The sequence below is a fragment of the Anolis carolinensis genome, chromosome 1 (genome assembly GCF_035594765.1).
Source record: "Anolis carolinensis isolate JA03-04 chromosome 1, rAnoCar3.1.pri, whole genome shotgun sequence".
Lineage (NCBI taxonomy): Eukaryota > Metazoa > Chordata > Lepidosauria > Squamata > Dactyloidae > Anolis > Anolis carolinensis.
This window is the reverse complement of record NC_085841.1, coordinates 8,649,081-8,672,209: the sequence shown is the minus strand read 5'-3', so window position 1 is coordinate 8,672,209 and position 23,129 is coordinate 8,649,081. Positions and strand designations below refer to the sequence as shown.

Sequence of the window (23,129 nt, the reverse complement as noted above, 5' to 3'; positions counted from 1 at the left end):
CAACAATCACTCTATCAGTTTGCAAACTGCACTTTGTTTTCTGAAATATGCTCTCTTTCTCTCTCCCTGTTCTTAAATATATCTGTTTCCTTTTTGAAGGGAATTCCCCTTAACATTCCTTGATGTCAATAGAATTGAAAGGTCAAATCTAAAGAATGCAGTTGGAAGGGTTAACAGTGCTCTAAATAATGAGGCCAAGGAGAGGGGAATGAAGCATCCTGGAAAAGCACAATTCAAGCTTTTCCCAACAGATGGCCATCCAGCCTCTGTTTTTTTTCGTGTCAGGAGCGACTTGAGAAATTGCAAGTTGCTTCTGGTATGAGAGAATTGGTCACTTGCAAGGACATTGCCCAGGAGATGCCCAGATGTTTCCGATGTTTTTACCATCCTTGTGGGAAACTTATCTCATGTCCCTGCATGGAGCTGGAGCTGATAGAGGAAGCTCATCCACACTCTCCTCGGCAACTCTCAGGTCAGCAACCCAACCTTCAGGTCATCAATCCTGCTGGCACAAGGGTTTAACTCACTGTGCCACCAGGGGATTCAGCCTCTGTTTAAAAGCCTCCAAAAAGGAGTCTCCACCTCCCTCTGAGGCAGTGAGTTCCACTGTTGAAGAGTTCTTATAGTCAGGAAGCATTTCCTAATGTTCAGGTAGAATCTCCTTTCCTGTAATTTGATCCCATTGCTCTGAGTCTTAATCTTCAGGGCAGAAGAAAACCTTCCTCTTCCTTATGATTTCCTTTCAAATGTTTAAACACGGCTCTCTTGTCTCCTCTCAACCTTTTCTTCTGTAAATTAAACATATTCAGTTCTTTTTCAGTCACTCCTCAGAGGGATTTGTGGTTTCCAGATCTTGGATGATTTCAGTCGCCCTCTTCTGGACATGTTCTAGCTTGTCAATATCCAGAATTGGACACAGTATTCTAATGTTTAAGCAAAGCTGAATAGAGAGATGCCATTACTTCCCTTGATCTAGACACCATACTCTGTTTGATGCAGCCCCAAATCCCATTGGCCTTTTTAGCTTCTGCATCACACTGTTGGCTTTTGTTCAGCTTGTGGTCTAGTAAGACTCCAAGATCTCTTTTGCATGGACTGTTGTTGAGCCAGGTGCCACCCATCCTATATTTGTGCATTTCATTTTTTTTCTGCAGTATCCTATATTTTTCCTTGTAATTTATTTTATTAGTTTTGACCCAGCTCTCTAATCTGTTAAGATTGTTTTTAATTCTGATCTTGTCTTCCAGAGTATTAGGTGTCATCTGCACACTTGATAAGCATGCCCTCTAAAACTAATCCAAGTCATTGATAAAGATCTTGAACAACATTAGACCTAGGACAGAACACTCTGGCACTGATGTCATGATCTCCAATCTTTGACATGTCCCTCTCTGGTCGGCTGACAAGGAACAGATGCCAGCCATAAAACAGGCCAGCCATAAACCTCAATGACCCTCTGGTATGCAGCAGCCCCTATATAAGTGGGCCAAAGAGAAGGTTCTGGTATTCAATACAATAAAATCTGTTGGAACCTACCAGCATGTGTCTTGGTGCTCTTTTCGGTGGAAGACTGACCCACAGCACAACTGGGAGAAGAGAACCCGACAACTATGGAACTTCTTTCCAGGATGAGAAGAAACTATTGGGTTTGGTTGCTCAACCAATTGCAAACCCACCCAACAGTTGTATCGTCTAGCCTATATTCTAGTAGTTTGTTTGCAAGAAGATCATGTCCAAGATGAGACTATCATGCTTTGAACATATTATTAGACATGACTCACGTAAGTAGACAGTGATGCTTGGTAAGGTGGAAGGCAGTAGGCAAAGAGCAAGTATTCATTACAGTGGGATAGACTCAATCAAGAAAATAATGGTACCAAGTTTGTAAGATCTGGACAGGTCTGGTGGTAAAAAGGTCAAAGAGTTGCCATCTTGATGGTAATTAACAACAACAATGACTCATTATGTGTGGTGTTTCCTGATGGCCACAACAAGGAAGACTATGATACCAGTGACATAAGCCTGACATTCTAGTAGTACCCCAAGGAATTTTGTTTGAGTTACACAGGAGAATATGTGGTAACATTTCTCCTCGTGCAGAACAATATGTAGTTGTTTGGACGGATTGAAGTGAAAAATAGTTTTTTTTGATGTCAAAGGTATTTTGCCTACTGCATTCCCCTTGGCAATGTAAGCAAAAGGTATAATCTGAGACAAATATTCTGTAAAAAGTCTATGACTCTGAGCAAGAGTTAGCCTGGAGTGCATTTTTCTTAGTCCTAGCAGAATGAGATGAAAAACCTGTTCTGACTCTTGCTTTATTGGCAAAGATAGATCGAGTATCTGCTTCTAATGCTGTCTTCTGCTTTTTCAACTGCCTTGAACCTTGCCAAAATGTCAGGATCCTGGGCTTAAATCCTGGAAGACTTCTTTTGGATATCTTATGACTATATTATCTGCACATTACTACTGTCTTGTATCTGTGCATTCATTCAATTCTATGTAAATGTATACTGGATGATGAGTGTTGCTATGTTTTAATCAGTTGCCTGAGTGGAGCCTTGTATGAAGAATTATCATTAGTTAGAAATGTTTATCTTTGTTTTGGCAGATTCATGGGATTGCTTTCTTTTATGCTTTTTATGATTTTTATATGTTTTCATGTATTAATTCATTGTAATTGAATGTATTTTATGTTGTTGCATTTTGTTGTTGCATTACTGGGCTTGGTCCCCATGTAAGCCGTCCTGAATCCCTTCGGGGAGATGGGGCGCGATATAAGAATAAAGTTGTTGTTGTTGTTGTTGTTGTTGTTGTTTGAAACACAACAAGGTGAGTCCACAGCAGACACTCTGCTGGCTGTTGTACTGGATCACACGCTGGACACTTCCCAAATGTCTAGGGCTGTGTGATGTATCGGCGAATAATGTGTGCAGATCCCAGTAAGGTGGCCTTCTGCAGCTATTATTATTATTATTATTATTATTATTATTATTATTAAATTAATTTTATTGTATGACACAGCAAACAAGATAGATATGCTGGATTTCATATCACAAAATCACAAGTCGAACACTTCCCAAGTGTCTAGGACTGTGTGATGTATTTTTGGATGATGCGTGCAGATCCCAGTAGGGTGGCCTTTTGCAGTTGACAGATCGTAATTTTGTCAAAGTCTATTGTTTCCAAATGCCGGCTGAGATCTTTTGGAATGGCACCTAATATGCCGATCACCACTGGGACCACCTGCACTGGTTTCTGCCAGAGTCTTTGAAGTTCAATCTTGAGGTCCTGATAGCAGCTGAGTTTTTCCTGTTGTTTTTCGTCAATGTGACTGTCACCTGGGTTGGCAACATTATTATTATTATTATTATTATTATTATTATTATTATTATTATTATTATCTCATTGCCAGCCATCTTGAGCAAAGTGTCCAGGGATGTCAGTCCAAAGGGGGAAAAGCCTGCATAAAGTGTAAAAAATACTGCATCATGATGAATTGAGTGAAAGTTCATGTATTATTTGAGTTGTGTTGCTTATAAATGTATGATGTGTGTAATACTAATCAGTTTTCCTATAGATCACTTTTCTTGGTATTTTAAATACATTTTTACTATGTTTAGTGAGCTTATTTTCTGAACTAAGTAAGGCCCTCATCACGTTGAAGTCCAAATGGTAGTTGATAGTGGGGGGATTTGCCAAGCAAAGTGGGCAACATCACCCCCTTACATATCTCTCGGGGGGAAGCATCCCGCCTGGCTTCCTCCCACACTCACCCCATTCTTCTCAATGAGGACACGGGAATCTTCCTGTGTTCTCTTTTCAGCATCCTAGGATACTTGCAGGATGCTGGAAGCATGGAGCCTCACCAGAAGTAGCCGTACATCATCTGATGGGCTCTGGCATGCTCCATGCTTCCAGCATCCTGCAAGTATCCTAGGATGCTTAAAATTGTTAATGTGATGAGGTCCTAAGTTTGTATCTGACACAAACATTGCTTTCCCCTTGCATTAGTCATGTCTTTTCATGACATGTTTAAAATATGGCACTCTCAACCCAGTCATCTTGATTTCTATGGAGAGTTAAAACTAGCTTTGCTCTTGGACCTATGCTTTTTTGGCATCCATATAACTATCCTGCAGCACTTTTTTTTTTTTTAAAAACAAAAAACCCAAAATGGTACTTTTCCAATAAATGTCCTTCATGGATCCCCTTGTCTTTAATATGAATATTCTGGCCTTAAAAACATCTCTTAAGGATGTGTTTGCTCTATTTTATAATAATAATAATAATAATAATAATAATAATAATAATAATAATAATAGTCAAAGTCAAAGAAGAAGAACACGCCCTGGCAGAATATGTAAAGCAAAGTGAAGAACCTGCTTTGATTGAAGTCAAAAATCAGAAACTCCTCAAAGCACAGCAGACAAAAAATCAGTACAAGAAAAACACACTACAAAATAGAGCTGACAACTGGCACAACAAAACATTGCATGGAAAGTTCCTTGACAAAATTGAAGGAAAAGCTGATAAGGAGAAGACCTGGCTCTGGCTCACGAATGGGACCCTGAAGAAGGAGACAGAAGGCCTGATCCTTGCAGCCCAGGAGCAAGACATCAGGACAAAGGCAATTAAGGCCAAGATTGAAAAATCAGCTGATGACCCAAAATGCAGACTGTGCAAGGAAACCGATGAAACCATTGATCATATCCTCAGCTGCTGTAAGAAAACTGCACAGACAGACTACAAACAGAGGCACAACTATGTGGCCCAAATGATTCATTGGAACTTATGCCTCAAGTACCACCTGCCAGCAGCAAAGAACTGGTGGGATCACAAACCTGCAAAAGTATTGGAAAATGAGCACGCAAAGATACTGTGGGACTTCCGAATCCAGACTGACAAAGTTCTGGAACACAATACACCAGACATCACAGTTGTGGAAAAGAACAAGGTTTGGATCATTGATGTTGCCATCCCAGGTGACAGTCGCATTGACGAAAAACAACAGGAAAAACTCAGCCGCTATCAGGACCTCAAGATTGAACTTCAAAGACTCTGGCAGAAACCAGTGCAAGTGGTCCCGGTGGTGATGGGAACACTGGGTGCCGTGCCGAAAGATCTCAGCCGGCATTTGGAAATAATAGACATTGACAAAATCACGATCTGCCAACTGCAAAAGGCCACCCTACTGGGATCTGCGCGCATCATCCGAAAATACATCACACAGTCCTAGACACTTGGGAAGTGTTCGACTTGTGATTTTGTGAAACGAAACCCAGCATATCTATCTTGTTTGCTGTGTCATACAACGTCGTTGTGTCAATAATAATAATAATCATAATAATTAAAAATATTAATAATAAATAATAATACTGCAAAAGTATTGGAAAATGAGCACGCAAAGATACTGTGGGACTTCCGAATCCAGACTGACAAAGTTCTGGAACACAACACACCAGACATCACAGTTGTGGAAAAGAAAAAGGTTTGGATCATTGATGTCGCCATCCCAGGTGACAGTCGCATTGACGAAAAACAACAGGAAAAACTCAGCCGCTATCAGGAGCTCAAGATTGAACTTCAAAGACTCTGGCAGAAACCAGTGCAGGTGGTCCCGGTGGTGATGGGCACACTGGGTGCCGTGCCAAAAGATCTCAGCCGGTATTTGTTTTTGTATCCCGCCACCATCTCCCTGAAGGGACTCGGGGCAGCTAACACGGGCCCAAGCCCAAAAGACAAAATGTGAACAAATTAAAATATAAAATAAGGCAATATAAACAAGCAACAAGCAGTATAAAAACGCAAACGAATTCAGGCACAAAGAAGTCACCTTACCTACTAAAATGGACCTGAACGTGGCTTCTAAATGTAAATTAATACAATAAAGTTAAAAACGTACAATAGATCAAAATAAAAATAGAATTAAATAATTGACTTCAAAACCATTTCAAACATGCAATTAAAAATGACAAAGGGCAGTTTGCCAAAAAAAAATAAATCCATCCTCTAAAATTTGCTTCATGCTCTCAAATCGTTTCTGACCTATGGTGACCCTAAGGTAACCATGTCACAGGTGTTTCTGGAGCTGAGAGTAAATATTACTAATACTACTAATAATTCTTGAAGAATTTTTGTGCCTTGGCAGAAAAATAAAGAGTTAAATGGAGGTAATACAGTAGAGTCTCACTTATCCAACACTCGCTTATCCAATGTTCTGGATTATCCAACGCATTTTTGTAGTCAATGTTTTCTATACATCGTGATATTTTGGTGCTAAATTCGTGAATGCAGTAATTATTGTATAGCATTGCTGCATATTGAACTACTTTTTCTGTCATATTTGTTGTATAACATGATGTTTTGGTGCTTAATTTGTAAAATCATAACCTAATTTGATGTTGAATAGGCTTTTCCTTAATCTCTCCTTATTATCCAACATATTCGCTTATCCAACATTCTGCTGGCCTGTTTATGTTGGATAAGTGAGACTCTACAGTATTAGCAAAATATAGTGCTGAATTAAAAAAAGTTTTTTACCTTGGAAATTGGCAGTTCACAGTTATTGTTGTTATGAATGATAAATCCTACATTTGTTTGGTTTGGTTTCTGCTCAGTTGTTATCAAGTTGCTAGTCTCAAGGTTTATTTGTACTGTAGAATTAATGCAGTTAGACATCACTTTAACAGCCATGGCTCAATGCTATGTAATCATGGGTCTGCAGTTTGTTGAGACACCTGAACCCTTTGGGAGAGAAGGCTAAAGATCTTGTAAAACCATAAATAAGAAATCTTGGAAATGGGACCCAAGTCTAAATAAGAAATTCATTTGTTTCATATACATTTTACACACAGAGACATTTTAATTATTTTGTGAGCCAATGTTGAACCACCAGAAAGCAATGTTGTCACCATCTCAGCCACCCATGTGGGCAATTTTAGATTTTGGAGCATTTTGGATTTATTAATCTTATTGCCCGGTAGTGTTAGTCTTTGCTGACTGATGGTGTCTCTACACAATCGGAGTGCTTCATCATAGATTTCAAGCCTTTTAATATTTTGTGTACTATGTTTTAAAATTAAATGTTATTTTATTACATTTTTATAATATAGACAGTATTACAGCACAGCAAGTATTTATAAAATAAAATCTTGTTTTTATTTTATATACCCTCGCTTCCTTCCTCAGGTCAGAGATATTTATAAACTGCCATATATACTCATCTATAAGTTGAACTCATGAATAACTAGCAAAAGGTTTTGGGGCTAAAATTATGGCTTTTGATATGATCCAAGCCTTTTAATATTTTGTGTACTATGTTTTAAAATTAAATGTTATTTTATTACATTTTTATAATATAGACAGTATTACAGAACAGCAAGTATTTATAAAATAAAATCTTGTTTATATTTTGTATACCCTCACTTGCTTCCTCAGGTCCGAGATGTTTATAAACTGCCATATATACTCATCTATAAGTTGAACTCATGAATAACTAGCAAACAGGTTTGGGGCTAAAATTATGGCTTTTGATATGATCCATGAATATGTTAAGGGTCGTTTCATGGAGATGGAAAAACACCAATGCTGGCTCAGAGGTATTCAAAACAGCCAGAATTGGACCGTGGTGCGGAAAGTAGAGGGTTGGTGCTTCTTTCTGGTCCTTCCAGAATAAACTAAGCTCTTGCCCTTCATCACTCTATTTTGAGAAGAGAATGGTTCCTTCTTTGATAAGAGTTAAGATGCATTGACTAGTGTAGAAGTTGATCCAGGTTTTTTTGTCTGATTTCTTGACTAATTTTTTTTAGACTTATACATGAGTATCTAGGGTACTTTTCTGTCAAACCTCTTACTAATAAATAATACATAAACTCTATTCAATTGTTCATTTTAATAAATAAATACATAATATCTTCCTCTGGTCATTTAACCACAATCTCGCCTGATTTAACAGTGGTTTAAATAGCTATTGCTGTGGCATATATAGAAGTTATTGACCTTTAAATGCAAAATAGTTTTGTGGGTGTGCAAACATGTCTTCTTGGATGCAGTGCTGTTTCTCTGTGTTACAAAGGAGAGAGATCTGCAAAAATGCAGGCAGGATTTGAGTAATTATCTACCCCTGATCATGTTCCTAATTATGGCCCCGAAGAACCAATCTTGCCAAAACTAGTTGGTCCCCCCCCCCCCACTTTCACAGTCTCCCAGCATGCTATTGACTCCAGAAAACTTTAAATAGCTTCGGCTGACATCCCCTATTTATCCTCTTTGTTCCAGTGTGTCTTCTTATCTAGTGGTGGAAAGTTCCAGTGTCAATCTTCAGCCATGAGACTCCTGTATCTTCTCTTTGGACTGCTGTGCCTGGTGCTGCTGGCTGTTCCAGGTAATATGCAATGTGTTGGTCCCATATGAGGAGCGTCTGCAAAATGTGTCAAGGCAGGACCTACTCTCTGGTTCATCAGAAGAACTCCAGCTATGCCAAAGTGCAGTTTTGATAGTTGGAAAATATGGGGATGATATGGATGAGATGAGGAATAATGATAGGATCTGGGCATACGTATCTGATCTATCGAAATTTATTCAAATCATCACATATTTGTGGAGTTGGAAGGGACCCCAAGTTGTTGGATCCTTTCTTGAAAAATTCTTTTAAAAAGAAATTGTGAAAGAAAACCTTACTTGCTAGATCAGTGGCTCTCAACCTTCCTAATGCCGTGACCCCTTAATACAGTTCCTCGTGTTGTGGTGACCCCCAACCATAAAATTATTTTTGTTCGTACTTCATAACTATAATTTTGCTACTGTTATGAATTGTAATGTAAATATCTGATATGCAGGATGTATTTTCATTGACTGGACCAAATTTGGCACAAATACCTGATACACACAAATTTGAATACTGGTGGGGTTGTGAGGGATTGATTTACTCATTTGGGAATTGTAGTTGCTGGGATTTATAGTTAACTTACAATCAAAGAGCATTCTGAACTCCACCAATGATGGAATTGAACCAAACATGGCACACAGAACTCCCATGACCAACAGAAAATACTGGAAGGGTTTGGTGAGCATTGACCTTGAGTTTGGGAGTTGTAGTTCACCTACATCCAGAGAGCACTGTGGATTCAAACAATGGTGGATCTGGAACAAACTTGGCATGAATACTCAATATGCCCAAATTTGAACACTGGTGGACTTTGGGGATAATAGACCTTGACATTTGCTAGTTGTAGTTGCTGGGATTTATGGTTCACCTACAAAGGGGTTCCTAAGACCATCAGAAATATGTGTTTTCTGATGGTCTTTGGGGATCCCTCTGACACCCCTTCACGACCGCTAGGTTGAGAAACACTGTGCTAGATGATTGGACTACCTCTGATTAAAGACTTATTCATTGTCTTCTAGAAATCCCAATCCTAATCCATTTTTAGGAAATGAACGCAGAACTTCACTTACAATTGGCTTGCTCTTCAGCCAAGTTTGCATGGTTGTGTTTTAGAACTGAAAATATGAATCTTGGTTATATTCTGTTTATAAGTGTGATTTATTAAATGTCCTTCTAACCCAGAGGTGACTTAGGCAAGGTAAAAAAGATTACCCAAGTTTCCTATAACTATCAGTTAATTTATATAGTAGATTCTATGATGTCCACATTCCCATTTATACCATAGTTATTAAACCTCATAAAATAAGCATTCTTGTATACCTTGTGTCTTATCTTAGTAGTATTGCATTTGTAATACAGTAGAGTCTCACTTATCCAAGCCTCGCTTATCCAAGTTTCTGGATTATCCAAGCCATTTTTGTAGTCAATGTTTTCAATATATCATGATATTTTGGTGCTAAATTTGTAAATACAGTAATTACAACATAACATTACTGTGTATTGAACTACTTTTTCTGTCAAATTTGTTGTATAACATGATGTTTTGGTGCTTAATATGTAAAATCATAACTTAATTTGATGTTTAATAGGCTTTTCCTTAATCCCTCCTTATTATCCAAGATATTCGCTTATCCAAGCTTCTGCCGGCCCGTTTAGCTTGGATAAGTGAGATTCTACTGTATATTAATTTTATGAAATTGAACTATTCTGCATTCCTTTTGTTAGGATAAAGATAAATATTTTCCCAGGCATTTCAGAGTACAATTTTTTGGGGAAGAACTACAACTCCTATCAAAATTCACTGTTATTCAGGCTGGAAGGAACGGATGGTGTAGCAATATCTGGAGGGCTATACATCCTTCCGTCCTGCTGAAGAAGAATAGGAATCCCTGCACCAATTATACTGACATCTGAAACTAATCTGCTCTACTCTGCACTGTCTTGTTTTTCTGTTTCCACAGGATTTTCTCAAGTAAAGTCCATGAAGAAATGCAAGCAGGTCAAGGGACAATGTTACCCGCGCAAATGCCCCAAGGGTTACAAGTACATGGGATCCTGTATGAAGCAATATCCTTGCTGTCGTTGAGAGCCAAGATCCCAGGCAACAATGCAACACAATAGGTATGCTTGCAATGCTGTTCTCTAATGCATCTCCATGATATTCAAGAAACTTGGTTGGTTTCCTAAATAAACTAAAGGTGTGCACAACAGGAAGGATGATGGAATTCCAGGTCCATGGCTAGATACAACCTACTGGTTTTATATTCAACTTAAACTTTGTTCTTATATCAGATCCAAAATTAATCCTTACTGATAAGAGCCTATTGTCCACTTTGTTCCCATGTTCCCCATGATTTCTCCCAAACTCTCCCCTGAGTTGAAAAAGACTCTGCAGTCCTGCACAAGAATATGTGTAGCATTGCCAGCAATATAACAGAATTCTGTGGCCCACTTGTCAGTCTGGACAGCTTTTTATGAAGGAGAATTGGCATATATACTTGAGTATAAGCCGACCCGAATATAAGCCGAGGCACCTAATTTTACCACAAAAAACTGGGAAAACTTATTGACTCAGGTATAAGCTGAGGGTGGGAAATGCAGCAGCTACTGGTAAATTTCAAAAATAAATTTAGATACCAATAAAATTACATTAATTGAGGCATCAGTGGGTTAAATGTTTTGAATATTTACTGTATTTCAAAGAAAAACAGTAAACTAACTCTATAAGTGGAAAAGCAACAATAACTTTGTAATCATCATCATCATCAACAACAACAGCTTCATTTGGCCCTGCCCTATCTATCTCCCCCTGGGGAACTCAGGCCAGCTTCCAACATACCCTGTTTCCCCTAAAATAAGACATCCTCTGAAAGTAGAGGTTTTGCTGAATTGCTAAATATAAGGCCTCCCCCAAAAGTAAGACCTAGCAAAGTTTTTGTTTGGAAGCATGCCCATCGAAGAGAACACCAGAGCATGCAGGATCGGTAAATGTACATACCATAGATTGTTGTACATGGAAATAATGGTAGGAACAAGAAATTCTTGATAGGATTCACAGTTTGCCTGGTTATGCTGGTTTATGATGACAACTACTATATAATGTTCATTTTTTAGTTCAACTATATATGTGAATTCTTTTTCATGGAAAAATAAGACATCCCCTGAAAATAAGACCTAGAGCATCTTTGGGAGCAAAAATTAATATAAGACACTGTTTTATTTTTGGGGAAACACGGTAGTAACAAGCAAACATATAATGGCTACATAAACAATGCAGATCTAGATATAGATCTATCATTATATATACTAATTTCACATGTGTATTTCCCCCTCAAACCTTTGCAAATCCTCTCTCTATGTGCATTTTCCTCCCGCACATTAAAATTCATATAAAATTCCGTAAAATTCATATAAAATTCATATATAAAATTAATGTATACATATTGGAACAGATATACAGGTACATGGAAATCTCTAGTTATCTATATTTACATAGGATTTGCAAAGACCTGTAAACATATGAGGGGAAAAATCATATATTAATGTATTTGTAGGGAAAACATCTATATAAATATTTAGAAGCTTTGGGGCATGCATTTACCCAAGGAAGAAATGCAAGCAAAGCCCCCCTAAAAACAACTTTGTCCTCTTTTCTCCTGCCCTTTCCCACCAACCAAACCAAACCTATGACCTCAAAACAAAGTGAATAAGGTCAATAGGCTCTTATCATTAACTGTTTTTGCCTCAGAGAAAAGAGCAAATGTAAAATTGAAGCTGGATACAGAACCTGCAGCTTGCATATGGCCTGAGATGTGGAGTTGGGTACACTCTTAGGGCAGTTCTACATTGGTAGTATAATGCAATTTGAAGCTTCCTAAAAACCATATACCTTAATGTACACTGCAGTATCCATTGAGATAGAAACAATGTGTTTTAAAAAAACTACTATAAATTCAAGAACAAGTCACAAAATCTACAAAAGCCCCATGTAGGGCTAGAATCTGAGACCTACAGGGCTAACACTGATATATTTGAAAAACCTGGAAATACAGTTCACTGGAAGATAAACAAACAAACAAACAACCCCATCCAGAGAGGAAACCACTTTGTTCACATGGGAATGCTTAAGGGTTCCCTGTCTTGGTCTAGCACTGATACTGAATGGTCATGGCAATGCTCAATATTCTCTACAAAACACTAGACAAAAATGTGGATTCTTTTTACAAAAAGTGAAATTATGAATGTGCAAGACCGCAGCAGGATTCCAGCAGTTGCTTATCAGTTTCTTGGCCTGAAAATCTATTTCATGCATGTTCCTTCAAAAGCTGGCAGTTGACTGGGGTTCTTTTAGTGTTCAGCCAGACAGTAGTGTATTTATGTGGTTGTATTTATGGCAAAGTCTGTTAAAGCACTGAGCTGCTGAACTTGCAGACCGAAAGGTCGCAGGTTCAAATCCTGGGAGCGGAGTGAGCGCCCGCTGTTAGTTCCAGCTTCTGCCAACCTAGCAGTTTGAAAACATGCCAATGTGAGTAGATCAATAGGTATTGCTCCAGCAGGAAGGTAACGGCGCTCCATGCAGTCATGCCAGCCACATGACCTTGGAGGTGTCTACGGACAACACCGGCTCTTCGGCTTAGAAATGGAGATGAGCACCAACCCCCAGAGTCAGACATGACTGGACTTAATGTCAGGGGAAAACTTTAACCTTTATTTATGGATTAGGTTTATGGGCAGCAAGTAACATACACATACTTGTGGTGGTAAATTCATCCTGGATTTTGAAGAAGACTATTTAAGAGGCTAAACCGCATCTTTTCAATATATTCAGGATTTTGCTCAGGCAAAAACCCAGGGTGCATTCACCAGTCTACTGACATGGAAAATACAAGTTGCCTCTAGATAGAGTGTTTAAATATGTCAAGCAAAATTATTGTGAATCACAGTACTTTGTTTTTCAGGAAAAAGTAATATCATATTACCCTTCTTGTTTGTGCAGAATGTAAACAAAAGAAGCATGATCAGATCTCAGTTATATCCTCAAAATGTATTGGATCCGGATGTGGTGGTATTCAGGAGCAACATGCATTTAGGATTAACTATTGGGAAGAATGTGGTTTTCCCTTGCCTAAAATAAAAACAATTGGTCATATCACCTTGTGTCTGTTCATCTCTGGTAATAGAAAGATAAAGGACTTCATCACATGGTTTTCCCTCAATTTTAGCACATTGGCAGAATGGAGTCTATTCCATATAACTTTGTGAAGCTATTCTGAACTTCAGTCAAACCTTAACAGTGGTACAGAAGATTAGTCCTTACAGTTGCCAATTTTAGAATAACGTGGAGGCACTATGCAGTGACATGCATAGCAATGGAAAATTATAGTACTGAAATTCTAATATTGGTGGTATTCTCATTAATGGCAGGAGAGCTTGGAAAGTGGTTTTTTTTTCCCCATGGCAGTAGCGACTTAAGAAACAGCAAGTCGCTTCTGGTGTGAGAAAATTGGCTGGAAGAATATTTTGCTCTTCCACTCCAACCATATCACCCTCCGCAACAAAAACTAGGTCGAGTGTATGACCAGCCTCATGGGTGGGACAAGTTATTATTTGGGACAGTCCCATGGTCATCATGGCAACCATGAAGTCCTGAGCTGCATCTGTTAACATGCATGAATGTTAAAATCTCCCAGCACTACCAATCACTGGGAGACCAACACCTCTGCTAGCTCAGACAGGGAAACTGCTGTGTCACTGGGTGAACGGTACACCAGCAGAATCCCCAAACTGTCCCGGGTTCCCACCTTCAGGTGGATACATTCAAAGCCTGAAGTTTGTGGACTGGTGCATCTGGTCAGGGAGATGGACTGCCAAAAGACAACCACAACCCCTCCTCCCTGCCCACCAGGCCTGGCCTGCTGATGCACCCCGAAACCCAGAGGACACAGCTGGGTGAGATTTACTCCCCACTGCTCATCCAACCAGGTCTTTTCATCCCAGATCAAATCCTGGATAATAGATGTTTTACTATTAATGGATATGGCATTTAACAACAGGATCTTCAGCCCAGTCCTTCTGTCATGAAGGCTACTATGCCTAGCCTTCCCCAGGGTCTCAAGGACTTTGTTGCACTTCTCCCTGGGATGTTGGTGACCACGTCTCCCCCTTCCCCCCACGACCTCAATGGTTTCCCCCTGGCTCTGGCCCTCCCCACCCAGGGAGACCGGCTGATATTCGAAGGCATTAGTCAGCTCCCCCAAAAAAGTGAGCCTCCTGGGAAACAAATGGGGATATTTCTTGTGTTGGGGAGTTGAGGGAGTCATCCAAAAAACTAGGGGGACTGAACAGAAGCAGAGTCTGTAAACGAGATTGGGGGGGAGGGTTGGGCTAAGCTCAATGCAATTTGGGTGATCTGCAATGGGGGGGGTCCCATCAAAAGAGTCACAAGCACCAATGTTTCTGAATATTATATGGTTTTGGGAGTGGAATTCCAAACCAGGAATAAGAGGGTGAATCTGAGGATCTGTAAGGACCCTCCTGATATTAATGCCTCAAAGTTGTAATTGAGGTCTGTATGCGAGTGTGAGTAGCTCTTTGATTTGTGAATTGTCTTCCAGTGTGATTAAAAGATCATTCTATGATTCTATGAAGTAAGGCCAAGTAAAGTCAGGAAAAAAGGCAATGTAGTGACTAAATCACACCAGCATTTTAGTGGCTGCATTAAAAACACTAAGGGGACTTTAAATAAACTTGCTAGGGGCCATAAAAAAGAGTATAGGCTATTGACTAAGAAATTGCATAATCTTGTATGGATTGCAACAAAATGGAAGAACTCAATTTTTCAATGTATTTCCTGGTATTTCCCTGCCTCTCACCTTTACTGTTAAGTTGCTTTAAAGGGGGATTGGAAAGATTCAGCTATACTATCTGCAGTTTAGCAGTGATGAATGATAAAAAGCCACATTTTCTGGCTTAAATTCAGTTGCTACCCTCAAATAAAGTTGTTGAATTGTCTCTCAACATTTGTCACCCAATGGAAGTACTTTACCAGTTTGACATCTTCCTACCACTCAGCAACTGCCAGTGTTATTGTTGGCTTACTGATGTGAAGATGGTAGTGAGGATAATTGATTCAGATTATGGAAAAGCAGATAGACTCACCTTTGCGGGAGGGGAAATGAGAGTATGTTTTGAAATGGATTCTGTCCTCTTTTTTTGCTTGGGAAACCAAAGCCAATGGATCTTCGTGGTGTGAATTGTCTTTCGCTCACTCCAATTCCCACTGGTATAGAATAATAGAATTATAATAATCGAGTTGGAAGAGACCTTGTCAACATCTAGTCCAAACCATCAAAGTACCCTTGACAGATGGCCATTCAGCTTCTGTTTAAAAGCCTCCAAAGAAGGAGCTTCCACCAGACTCCAAGGAAAAGTGTCACTGCTGAACAACAATCATGGTCAGGATGTTCTCCTAATGTTCAGGTGGAATCTCCTTTCCTGGTAAATGAGTCTTCCAAGGACATGGCATCTGCCAGATAGTGGGAAGAGTTTGGTCTGAGAACAAGAACAAGGGAATAGATATGTTGTTCATTGACAGACTTGAACATTCAGAATTTCCCAAAAAAGTACCCAAACCTACAATTTGCTCGCTAGTTGCTTTGGGACTCTTTTATAGAGCTAAAGAGGGATAGAAATAATAACAACAACATCAATTCCATTCAAACCTCTCCTGTTCTTGGGGAATCAGTGCTCTGAAGCCTTAATGCACATTCTTTCTCAAAAAGTATTGGAGTTGGAAAGCCCTGGGGTTTGTTCTCACTACAGATTTACAACACTCACTTCCTTTAACTGCCATTCTATGGATTTGCAATTGAAGGAGGGATGTTCCACTGCCTCACCAAACTACAGTCTCAAGGATTTCATAGAATGGAACCACAGTGCTATGGTTTTGTTTGGTTAGAATCTAGAACAGTCAGTAAAAAAAACTTTACCTCTTTGCCTTCTCCTACCTGATGTCTTCTTTAAAAAATAGCTTGGCGTGAGACATATACATTTTGTCAAATGTATTTTTTTTGTTTCACTATGTTCCTCCAAATCACTTTTCAGGAGTATTAAAGTTAAAACTTTTGGACACCTATGCAGAGGCGGTCCAACCATAAGGCGAACTAGGCACTCGCCTGTGGCGCCATCGCCCCGGGGGCGCCATCGTCCTGGGAGGAAGGCGCCACTCTCTGCCTCCTTCTCCTTCGGACCTCCCGGTGCCCACGCTGGGCCTTCCAGCCGGCGTGGGCCCACCTTCGCACCACGTGAGCCCACCTTTGGGGCCTTCAGAGATTGTGAGGTCTGTGGGAACTTGGAAGCTAGGTATGTGGGGTTTATATATCTGTAGAAGGTCCAGGGTGGGAGAAAGAACTCTTCTTTGAAGCAGGTGTGAATGTTGTAATTAATCACCTTGATTAGCATTTAATGGCTTCAAGGCCTGGCTTCTTCTTGCTTGGGAGAATCTTTTTTTTAGGAAGTGTTAGCTGTCCCTGATTGTTTACTGTCTGTATTTCTTCTGTTTTCAGAGTGTTGTTCTTTATTTATTGTCCTGATTTTAGAGGGTTGTTTTTTTTAATAGTGAGGGCTATCTGGGTTATCTAAGTCCACACTGCCCTATATCTCTGTTCAATATTTAGTGCTAAATTTGCAAATACAGTAGAGTCTCACTTATCCAACATAAACGGGCCAGCAGAATGGATAAGCGAATATGCTGGATAATAAGGAGGGATCAAGGAAAAGTCTATTAAACATCAAATTAGGTTATGATTTTACAAATTAAGCATCAAAACATCATGTTATACAACAGATTTGACAGAAAAAGTAGTTCAATACGCAGTAATGCTATGTAGTAATTACTGTATTTATGAATTTAGCACCAAAATATCACGATATATTGAAAACATTGACTACAAAAATGTGTTGGATAATCCAGAACGTTGGATAAGCGAGTGTTGGATAAGTGAGACTCTACTGTATAGTAATTCCTACATAACATTACCATGCATTGAACTGCTTTTTCTATTGATTTGTTGTAAAACGTGATGTTTTGGTGCTTAATTTGTAAAATCATAATGTATTTTGATGTTTAATAGGCTTTTCCTTAATCCTTCCTTATTATCCAACATTTTCGCTTATCCAACGCTTTTATTTTTCAGTGATTGGCTTTGGGGGGGGCGGCAAAATTCTTTTCGCCTACACTTGAAGAATACCTAGGGCCGGCTCTGCACCTATGTATGAGTCACGATTTGGTTCTCACATTGGAATATGCCGGAATTACCATGATTTTATTTTAAAGTTGGAATTTAGTTGAATCCAAAGCACAACCCTAGTCATAACATAGTGGCAAGGCATCAGGGTTTATAATGGGTGTCTGAATCATTTCTGAATTCTGTAGCAATTCTTTTTATAAAAAATCCCTTCTAAACCAATAAGAGATGTGGGAAATGCTCTAGAAATTTAGGTCTAGAAACACAGGAATTTTCCTTATGTTGAATCAGGCCATACAGGCTGAGTATTCCTTACCCAAAATGCTTGGGAACAAAGCTGTTTTGGATTTTGGAGTTTTTCCTCGATTTTGAAATATTTGCATATACATGAAATATCTTAGAGATGGAACCTAAGTCTAAACATGATGGTCATATACACTTCATGTACCTAATTCCAAGGTCATTTAATGCAAAACGTTTTAGATTGTTTTGTGCATGAAACCAAGTTTGTGTACTTTAGAGAACAAAGGTGTCACTATCTTAGCCAACCTTGTGGATAGTTTTGATTTTAGTTTCATATTTCCAGATAAGGGATGCTCAACCTGTACAGCTTAGTGTTTGTCTATTAACAGAGAGAGTCCTTTCAAAATTCTAGATATGGAGCTTTCCTGGGAAAGTTTGCATGTGCTCCATCACTAATCTACAGCCTCTTCTGACAGTCAGTTTCAATCTATAAATTTTAAATTGGCATTTTATTGGTATGTCTATGTCTTTTAATATATGTACTCTTAATGTTGTAATGTTTTGATCTATGTCTTTTAACTATGTTGTAGTTTTGAGGAGAGGAGGGTTAGGAATATTTTTGTTGTTATTGATAATAATAGTAATGAAAATAATAAATATTAGTATAGGTGTAATGTGCTCGCTCCCATGACTAATCCATGTTTTGAACTAGTTGGAGCTTCTGATCTTGGTACAGAGTGTATAGTGTATTGTTCACTACTATCTTTAGGACTTCTGATTCTGGAATGGGTCGCGGCTGGCATAATGGCCAATGCTGAGAAGAAGCACAGCTCGGAAAACATACAACAACCCTGCACTCCTGACTGTCAAATGTATCTGAGCTGACATTGGGACAGATGACTCTAGGAGCACTTCCAGGCTGCAAACATGGTCTTTCAGGAGGCATGTAACTTTTTGGATTCAGTTACAAAGGATAGACCATAGTGAAACTGGAGGAAGGATTTGAGTAATTCTTTACCCTTGAAGCTGTTCCTAATTATGACCCTGATGGACAATTTTTTTTCCATAGCTAGTGTTTTTCCCGTTTTGCAACATCTCAGCTTGCCATGGCCCTCAGAAACCTTTAAATAGCCCTGTATTGCATCCCCTCTTTGTTCCAGTCTGTTTTCTTCTGTAGCGGTGGACAGTTTCAATTGAATTTCCAACCATGAGACTCATGTACCTTGTCTTTGGATTCCTGTGCCTGATGCTGCTGGTTGTTCCAGGTAATATATGCAATATGTAGACCCCATAGTGTATATAATAAAGGTTTTCTAAATTGGCAAAACTGGACCAACTTTCTGGAGTACTGGGGGAGCTTCAGCTGTGCTGACATCCAGTTTTGATAGCTGGAGAATACTGGAACGAGAGGAATGAGTTGAGAAAGAATGCTAACAAATTGTAGAGGTAAGACTGGTCAGAAAGTAGGAACCAATGGGCTCTGGGCATGTGCAGCGGGTCTATAGAAACTGAATTAGCTCATCACAGAGTTGGAAGGAACCACAAAGTTGTTGAAAATTTCCTTTAAAAATGATGAGAAATCCTCACTTACTAGATGATTGTATCAGATCATCTCTGATCAGAAGGCTGATCATTGTCTTCTTGATTTCCCAGTTCTGATCCAGCCTTATGTGTGTTTAAATGACAGAGTTTCAGATGTAAAGTTATCATTCTGTGTTGCATTGTGTAATAGATAGGTGGGCTATTGGCAGGGCCGTAGCCAGAAAATTTTTTTGTGGAGGGTTTTGAAAATTTTAATATCTGCTTGAGATAGTGCCTGGAGGGACTCTTAATTTTTTTTGCATCCCATAGACTTAGTATGGGGATTTGGTTAACCAGTTAAAATTCATGAGTAAACCAGGTTTTTTTTAAAACTGAAAACTTGGGGGGGGGGGTTGAACCCCTAACACCCCCCCCCCCCCGGCTACAGGCCTGGCTAGACCAGAAAAACGGTGCAAAAGAGATGATTTTCCACAAATGAAACTATCAGGAATTTTGAAACCATATATGCCAGGGACTAAAAATGTAATATCTGGATGGTTGTGGGCCTTCGGTCCTGCTGAAAAGGAATTGGAAATTTTACTTTATGCTGAAGTTGCAAACTAATCTGCTCAATTCTGCTCCATTTTGTTTTTCTGTGTTCACAGGGCTTTCTAAAATAGATAGTGCCAAGGAATGCCGATCTGCCAATGGAAAATGTTACAAGCGCAAATGCCCAAGTAGTTACAAGAACATTGGAAGGTGTTACAAAAAGGTTTACTGCTGCCGGTGAGAGCCAAAAACCCAGGCAACAATGGAATGTAATGAATGATTTTGCCAGGGTGTTCTTTAATGTATATATAAAACAGGCTTGGTTGGTGCTCTTCAAAAAGTAAAGATACCCTGAACAGGATGAAGAAACTCAAATCTTCAGAGAAACATGCAGGTTTTATATCCAACTTAAACTTTTCTTTTTCTATTTTATCTGATCAGAAAACAGTCCTTAGAGATAAGAGTCTAATGGATCTTTGTTCCCAGTGCCCCCATGACTTTTTCCCAAACTGTATTTTGTATTCTGGGATGGAATTCCTTTCCTAGAATGAAAAAAGCCCACCACTCTTGCTAGAGCATGTGTAGCAAACATTGCATCTGCAATATAACAGAATCCTATGGACCACACACAAATGAGTGCGTGAAGATTTTTCCAAAGGAAGAATGCCTGTAAACCAAACGTATAGCCACAAAGCAAAGTGAATAATCCCAATGCACTCTTATCTCTAATCACTGTCTTCTGATCAGAGATAAGAGCAAAACAAAAACTGAAGCTGGATACAGAACCTTCAGACTGCATGTGGCCTGAAACCCAGAGTTGATTTTTCTCTGCTGTTGGTTACAATCTTAGTTTATGTGAGATACCAACCAAGGGAATATCAAGTCATGCTAGTTATTGCTATATGTGTAATAAGCCAGAGAACTTAGGGCATGAGTTTGAAACCAGACTTCCCTGAATGGCAATCTGTCCTTCTGCACCATGATACCTTCAGCTGGTGGTTTCCCGGCTTTTGCATTTTTCCCCATTCTGAAAGGTTGACATTTCTAAAGCTTTATTAGTAGTGCTAAGAATTTTAAAACAAAATCTGCTGGTGCTTTTAGCACTGACCTTTTGTGGCCAGCCCCTTGGAATACATTGAGAATGTATCTGGAATTGAATCCAACCCTTGGGCCAGAAGAGATCATAGGCTATCACTCATGGCTATGATTGTCTTCAAAGTGTAAAGTCTCAGCAGTGGGTCCGCAAATGACTGTAGAAACCTATTTTGGATCTGCATGATTTTTCTCAGTGAAGACATACATTTCCAGATGGAAGGCGGTCCCAACAAGGGTTGGCTTGATTCACCTTCCTCTTGACATATTTCTCTTTTTCACCCTTTATTTATGCCTCTTCAAAATCCACAGCACTGTTTGTAGTAGCTGATCTCCAGTTAGAGTTCTCGAGTGCTACTCAGTTTTTATGACACATTTTTAAAGTTCACTATTTCCAAGATTGCTATCTCATAATTTCTGGGATTCACATTTACAATCATTAAATGACTAAACATAACCCCCTCCAAAGAAAGAACTATTTTTCAACCAAGCTGTACTCCAACCAAAGTGTTTCTGAAGCATTGCAATTTGGAACACTGCAGCATACCCCGGTTGTGAAATATGCTGAGAAAAAGCAGTTTTAACAGATCCCCAAGGGTTCATTGCTGCTTGGTCACAATGTGTCCTGTGACTGGGAGAGGACAAATCTCTTTTGCTGTCTCCCAACATTCAGTTTTCCATTCTTGGGCTGAGAATAAAGTAGCTACTTTGGGAGACAGTGATTGGGCATTCTGACAATGTAGCCAGTCTAACAAAGTTGATGGCAGAGAATCATCATTTCATTGCTTGTGATCTTTGATGCTTCCAGAATACTGACATTTGTCCATCTGTCTTTCTAAGAGATTTGCAGGATTTTTCAAAGGCAACACTGATGGAATCTTTCCAGAAGTTCAGTGACATTAGTAGACAGTCCAGGTTTCACAGGCATATAACAGAATTGGGAGGACAAAAGCTTTATATACAAGCATCTTCATGTCCCTACTAATGTCCCAATTTTCAATCACTCTCTGCTTCATTAAAAAAATGCTGCACTCGCAGAGCTCACGTGGTATGTAATTTCAGCAATTTTCTACCTGCTGTAAGAAAATATTTGAGAACTACACGATTTTCAAAATGTATTCACTGTTTAGAACTAATTTTGTGCAAAATTTACATGTGGCTTTTTTGCAGAGTAAAAAGTTTCATCTGTGCAGAAGACATCATTTTCTGCACAAAATAGCATGTCTCTACAGAAAATGTGGTTTTCTACACAAAATGCCATATGCAAACGCTTATCAGTTGAGGATTTTCTTGTCAGGGTTTTCAACTCTTGGAAAACATGTTTTTTCTTACCATGTTGCAAACATTTTTAATATGCTCTATGAAACACTGGGCAAAAATGATGTTTTTTAAATATGAACTATCTCAACAGGATTCTAGCTGTTGCTTATCACCTTCTGGTTATATTTGCCTAGAAATCTAGCTCTCTCCTCATACATATTCCCTCAAAAGTTGGTGTTGATATCTTTACTGGGTTTCCGTTTGTGCTCAGCCAAACTCTACTTATGTATTTGTGTAGCTGGATTTAAGGGTTGGATTCAAGGGCAACAAGCAGATTCCATGTAAAGGAGTGGTAAATCCATCCTAGAGTTTGAAAAATATGATCCAAGGTGGTAAACTCTATCTTTACAATATGTTTAGTATTTTAGGCAGTGCCTTGATAGGTCTAAAACCCAGAGTGGATTCACCAGCCCATTAACATGGAAAGTACCAGCTGTCTCTGGCTGGATTGCTTAGACAAATCAAGCAGAAGTCTTGTGAAACATAGTACTTTGTCATTTGTGAAAACATAATTTATCTCTCTTCTTTTTATTTTAGCAAGAAGTAAACAACAGGAACATGACCACATTCCAGCAATATACTCAAAATTTATTGGATCCATCTGTGGTGGTAATCAGGAGCACCTTGCATTTAGGACATATGTTTTCCCTTTGACTAAAATAAAATCAAGTTGTAATATCACTTTGTGTCTGTTCATGTAAAGATTTAAATTTTCACTTCACAGAGCTACATGGCGGTTTCAAAATTCTGGCTCATGAATGAATTACAAT

General features: G+C 39.0%; 1 long non-coding RNA gene across 1 annotated transcript; it reads left to right on the top strand.

The window, feature by feature from the left end:
- The first annotated feature begins 10,252 nt into the window (after nucleotides 1–10,252).
- Nucleotides 10,253–13,538, top strand: LOC134295524 (uncharacterized). Its single transcript, XR_010002132.1, has 2 exons — nucleotides 10,253–10,510; nucleotides 13,386–13,538. It is a non-coding gene; the product is annotated as an uncharacterized LOC134295524 (long non-coding RNA).
- The last annotated feature ends 9,591 nt before the right edge of the window (nucleotides 13,539–23,129 follow it).